Below are 6,789 nucleotides of genomic sequence, written 5' to 3'. Positions count from 1 at the left end.
GTCCCAAGTACAGTAATTATTCTGTCTTTGCTCATCAACATGAAGCACTTTGGACGTCGGAAGTGTGGCTCAGTCTTCTGAGATCTGAACCACACATTTTGAAGCCTATGTCTACAAGGACTGTAAGAGGCAGACCCACATAGAATTCATTACAGTAATCAAATCTAAAGGTTACCAGAGCATAGATGACAGAAGTTAGGCTATCCCTGTCCAGATAGGGGCACAGCTGGGCCACCAGCCAAAACTGATGGAACAATAAAACAACAGGGTGGCGATACAATGACTACTGCAGTCGAAGCAAGCTAATATCTCCAACTGTCTGTAAACAAACAATAAACATCCATAAAAATGGCAAAAGTAGTTTCTTTCCCAAATAGATTTTATCTTTATCGGTAAATAAAGAGTTCACTTGTATTATACCAGTGGTTCAGTGCTCATTTCTTCTCTTTCCAAAATAGATTTTATCTTGAACAATTGCAAACACAGTAATAAAGAGTCCACTTGTGATATACCAGTGGTTCTGTGCTCAGACGGTGTTCCGGTAATCAGACGTTTCGTCACTAAAGAGCTTAGTCATTGAGCTGTCAGAATCAATTGTATCAGAACTGCACAGAATTAACAAGTAGAATAAGGAAAATTAAAAATACACTGAGAATGCATAATTAAGACATACCTTTGTAGTAAATAATATACAAGGTAAGACAGTATGTATACAACTTAAAGCAGGGGTATATCTACAAGCATAAAGGCGAGACAATAACTAGTCCATTCACACATACATAGTTAATACCCTTAGTCTCACTAATACAAAAAATCTCTGGAAACCTACCTGTCCCCATCTGTATGTTTCCATAGGGAGGAAATGTATTTAAATTTGTGAGCCCTACCCATGTTTCTGAAGGGGGTTTAACAAACTGAAGGACACGGTCCTCTTTCTATGCTCCTCCTGATATAATTGCTTTTGACAGCTTGATGACTAATCTCTGTAACGATGAAACACCTGATTACCGGAATCTTTATTTACTTTTTTTCCCTTCAAATTTTTTTATTGACTTTCCAAATTTATAAACAAACGCACATAAATCCTAACTGTAATTATTCCACTATTATTAACATTGTTAGGTGACTTCCTCAAATCCCCCTGGCTGAGTTTCAATGTATATCATTGTAACGGATTTCCTAAACTAATTTCTCATAAAATTTACTTAGTCGCATAACATCTTTCTTTCTTTTCATATTAACTTTAAATGTATTATTCTATAAGATCACATATTTAAATCCTAAGCCAATCTGGTACTTGCAAGTATTTCTGTTTAAGTTATCTTAGCATATTTAGTTAAATAGTCTTTGAATTTCATCCATTCCTCCTGGTACTCCTCCTCCTGGAACTCTATTTACTGTGTTCGCAATGGTTTAAGATAAAAGCTGATGGAAGGCACTCCTCATCGCTGAGGCCGCCTGAGCCTCAAAGTGGTTGCAAGGGATCCAAAAGTACCACCAAGCTACGTACCAGAGGAAGTGTAATCCCATCAAGAGCAGGCAACCTCCCAGCCCTCCGGTCTAGGGAACCATTCACTAACAGTGCCTTTATCTGGATTGAGTTTCAGTTTGTTAGTTCTCATCCAGCCCATTACCAAGGCAAGGCTGGTCCAGCGCTTCCACTTCTGCACCTGCGGTTGTAAAGGAGAAGTAGAGCTTTGTGTCATCAGCATATTGCTGACGCCATACTGCAAAACTCTGGATAACGCCAGTAAGCAGTTTCATGTCAGTGTTAAACGGCACAGAGGATAAAATTGAAGCCCGAGGAACTCCACATTAAAGGTTCCACAGGGCTGAAGAGCACTCCCCAAGCATCATCCTCTGGAAACGACCCTCCAAATAGGGCCAGAACCACTGCAATGTGGTGCCACCTACCCCTAACTCGGTAGCCAGAAGGCTACCATGACCAATGGTATTGAAAGCCACTGAGAAGTCGAGGAGAATTAACAGGGACACATTTCCCCTGTCTCTCTCCCAACAGAGGTGACCAAAGCAATTTCTCTTCCAAAACCACACCTAAACCCTTTTCCATTAAGATTAAAAAAGGATGTGTACAAAAAATGGAAAAGGGGGGAAACCACCAAAGAGGAATTCAAACAAATAACCAGCACGTGTAGACACAAAGTCAGAAAAGCTAAAGCACAGAATGAACTCAGGCTTGCTAGAGAGGTTAAAAGCAACAAAAAAGGCTTTTATGGGTATGTTCGTAGCAAAAGGAAGAACAAAGAAACAGTGGGGTCACTCAGAGGAGAAGATGGTGAAATGCAAACAGGGGACACAGAAAGGGCTGAACTCCTCAATGCCTTCTTTGCCTCAGTCTTCTCCGATAAAGAAAACAATGCCCGACCTGAAGAATTTGGAGCAAATGATTCAGCAAAGGAAACACAGCCCAGAATAACTAAGGAGATAGTACAAGAATATTTGTCTAGATTAGATGTATTCAAGTCTCCAGGGCCAGATGAACTGCATCCAAGAGTATTAAAAGAACTGGCAGATGTGATCTCAGAACCACTGGCAGTCATCTTTGAGAATTCCTGGAGAACAGGCGAAGTCCCGGCAGACTGGAGGAGGGCAAATGTTGTCCCTATTTTCAAAAAGGGGAAAAGAGAGGACCCAAATAATTACCGCCCAGTCAGTCTGACATCAATAGCAGGGAAGATTCTGGAACAGATCATTAAGCAAACAGTCTGTGAGCACCTAGAAAGGAATGCTGTGATCACCAATAGTCAGCATGGATTTCTGAAAAATAAGTCATGTCAGACTAACCTGATCTCGTTTTTTGACAGAATTACAAGCCTGGTAGATGAAGGGAACGCAGTGGATGTAGCCTACCTTGATTTCAGCAAGGCATTTGACAAGGTGCCCCATGATATTCTTGTAAAGAAGCTGGTAAAATGCGGTCTTGACTATGCTACCACTCAGTGGATTTGTAACTGGCTGACTGACCGAACCCAAAGGGTGCTCATCAATGGTTCCTCTTCATCCTGGAGAAGAGTGACTAGTGGGGTGCCACAGGGTTCTGTCTTGGGCCCGGTCTTATTCAACATCTTTATCAACGACTTGGATGATGGACTCAAGGGCATCCTGATCAAATTTGCAGATGACACCAAACTGGGAGGGGTGGCTAACACCCCAGAGGACAGGATCACACTTCAAAACGACCTTGACAGATTAGAGAACTGGGCAAAAGCAAACAAGATGAATTTTAACAGGGAGAAATGTAAAGTATTGCACTTGGGCAAAAAAAATGAGAGGCACAAATACAAGATGGGTGACACCTGGCTTGAGAGCAGTACATGTGAAAAGGATCTAGGAGTCTTGGTTGACCACAAACTTGACATGAGCCAACAGTGTGACGCGGCAGCTAAAAAAGCCAATGCAATTCTGGGCTGCATCAATAGGAGTATAGCATCTAGATCAAGGGAAGTAATAGTGCCACTGTATTCTGCTCTGGTCAGACCACACCTGGAGTACTGTGTCCAGTTCTGGGCACCACAATTCAAGAAGGACACTGACAAACTGGAACGTGTCCAGAGGAGGGCAACAAAAATGGTCAAAGGCCTGGAAACGATGCCTTATGAGGAACGGCTAAGGGAGCTGGGCATGTTTAGCCTGGAGAAGAGGAGGTTAAGGGGTGATATGATAGCCATGTTCAAATATATAAAAGGATGTCACATAGAGGAGGGAGAAAGGTTGTTTTCTGCTGCTCCAGAGAAGCGGACACGGAGCAATGGATCCAAACTACAAGAAAGAAGATTCCACCTAAACATTAGGAAGAACTTCCTGACAGTAAGAGCTGTTCGACAGTGGAATTTGCTGCCAAGGAGTGTGGTGGAGTCTCCTACTTTGGAGGTCTTTAAGCAGAGGCTTGACAACCATATGTCAGGAGTGCTCTGATGGTGTTTCCTGCTTGGCAGGAGGTTGGACTCGATGGCCCTTGTGGTCTCTTCCAACTCTATGATTCTATTCTATGATTCTATGATTCTGGAATGGTTCTGAAAATTCATTTCCTCCAAGAGTGCTTGGATCTAGTCTGCACTCACCCACTCCAGAACCTTGACCAAGGAAGGGAGATTAGCAACGGGCTGGTAGTTACTTAGATTTTCTGAATTCAGGGAGGCTTTATTAAAAATGGTGTGGTTTACAGCTGCCTCCTTCAAGCAGGCAGGGGCCACCTGCTCTCAAAAGGAGGCATGTATCGCCTCCCTGGCCCAGCCAGCTGTTTCCTCCCTACTAATTTTTATCAGCCAAGAGGGCCAAGGGTCCAGAGCACAAATGGTGGCCCTGACCAATCCAAGCAGCTTGTCCACATCCTTAAGCCTTACTAACTAAAACTCCTCCAACACAACAGGACTAGACAGTACTCGGAACACCCCTTGAGAGTCATCTGCTGTAATAGCGGAGTCAAGATCCCAGGGGACGCAAGTGATTTTGTCCTCAAAATGCTTCACAACAAAGCACAGCGAGCTACTGTTGGTTCTTTGGGGCAGCCTGTAAGAGGCCCCATACTACCCAGAAAAGCTCTGGCACAATGAGGATGCAATGGAGGCAGCAAAGTACAGTGGTACCTCAGTTTATGAACTTAATCCGTTCTGGAAGTCCGTTCTCAAACCGAAACTGAGGAACGCTTTCCCTAATGAGACCTCCCGCTGCCGGTGCCCTTCCACCATTCGACTTCTGTTCTTAGACCGAGGTAAAGTTCGCAAACCGGGACACTACTTCTGGTTTTGCGGAGTTCATAAACTGAATAGTTCGTAAACAGGGCTGTTCTTAAACTGAGGTACCACTGTGTGTCTTCATTACTGCCTTCGCTGCCACATGGTAGACTAGATGATAAGCCCTCTCCAGGGTTTGATTGCATTCAACTGGACTTTTCCTCCACTTGCGTTCCAGCTGTCTCCCAGCTTGTTTCCTTGCCCTAAGCTCTGGAGTATACCAGGGTTGAGAAGAAGTGGGCTCCACAAAGTGGGAGAGGCCGCTCAGGGACGCTCATATCAACGGCCTGAGCCATTTGGATGTTCCAGAATTGGGTCAAGGCTTTGACAGACATGCCAGTCAAATCAGCCAGAAAATACCCCAGAGTCATCTGAAAGCCCGTTGGATCTATCAAGTTGGATCATCCGACTTTGTTCTTCACCTCTATAAGGTGCTGAAAGCCTAAATCTCAGCAGGAAGTGATCTGACCATGACAAGTGACCGATGTCAATATTGCACACTTTTCCTGCCCAGTTGAGAAAATAAGGTCCAGAATGCGGCCTGCCACATGTGTTATGTATTTGCATATTAACATCTGGATTTGAAGGAATCTTGTATTTCCACCTCTAGAAGCCCATAGTGACCCCTGCTGGGTGTTTGTTAAATGTTCCACTTTTCCCCATGGCCTAATAGGAAAAAAATGCAGTGCCTTTGAGGATATGTTCCTGTTATTCCACATAACAGAACATGCGTTTGGTTCAAAAAAGAGCTTTTTCCTTAGGTGAACAGCATTGTGTGATTTTTGTTCAGATTGTGGCTGCGGGCAGGGGGAGACTAACCCTACAACTGCTGCTATTGGTGTCATTATTTTAAAACTGCCCTGCTTAGTTTGCTTCTGACAAATAAGCTTCTGAAAGGAAGTCTGTCTTTGCACAATGCAAAAAAACTTAATTCTGTGCCTGCGCTATGGATTCAGAGCTACTAAAAACCAGTGGCGTAGCGTGGGTTGTCAGCACCTGGGGCAAGGCAAGTAATTTGCGCCCCCTAACCCGTGGATTTGCACCCCCTAACCCTAACCCCCAGATGTTGCGCCCGGTGCGGCCGGCCCCCCCTGCACCCCCCACGCTACGCCACTGCTAAAAACAGCCATGGCTTCTTCCCCCAAAGAATTCTGGGAGCTGAAGCTTGTTAAGGGTGCTGAGAGTTGCTAGGAGGCCCATATTCCTCTCACGGAGCTGCAATTCTCAGAGTGGTTTAGCAGTCAATCCCTCTTGACATCAGTCTCTGGGAGTTGTAGGGAATTGGTAATTACAGAGTTAAACATTGTTTCCGGTTACTATGGGTTGGAGCTTAGGTGCCATGCTTTAGCTTTTTTAAATTGTGGTTACTTTCATTTTCCTCTGCAGTTGTGCCTTAGCCTGTTCCTCAGCAAAGAGCCTCTTTTGTCCTGGGTCTCCAAAGTGAGTAATCTTGCTTTATATTCACAACACCTGTCATCTCCATCGAAAAGTATTCTGGGCAGCAGGCGATGGGCAAGAGCCTCTCTGCCTGAGGCTCTTCAGGAACCCCACACTGTCTGAACAGACCAGAGGTAGTCAGTGTGGCGCTCTCTGGATATGGTGAGATGACAGCTCCCACCATCCCTGCCAACTTGCCATGCTGTCTGGAGCGGGTGGGAGTTGTAGTCCACTAACACTAACACCGCTGGAGGAAACAGTACTTGGCAAGAGGGATGAATAGTCTGACCTTGGGGAAGGGTCGTAGCTCTGTGGTGAAACATCCACTTTGCATGCAGAAGGTCTCGGGTTCAATACCCAGTTGCACCTTCAGGTGGGGTTGGGAGAGACTCACTGCCCAAACCCCTGGAGAGCTGCTGCCAGTCTGTGCAGACAATACTGAGTGGACCAAAGCTCTGACTCTGTGAAAGGCAGCTTCCTGTGGACCTGAGACCTGGAAGGAGGTTGCTTTCTCATGTATGGCCCGAAAAAAAGCAGGATTTGTGTTGCCTTCTGTGCTCCCTGCAAACACTGGCGGAGGAAGGGGTGGGTGGTGGAT

The sequence above is a fragment of the Podarcis liolepis genome (assembly GCF_965112155.1).
Source record: "Podarcis liolepis genome assembly, chromosome: 16".
Taxonomy (NCBI): Eukaryota; Metazoa; Chordata; class Lepidosauria; order Squamata; family Lacertidae; genus Podarcis; species Podarcis liolepis.
This window is presented reverse-complemented; position numbering follows the sequence as displayed.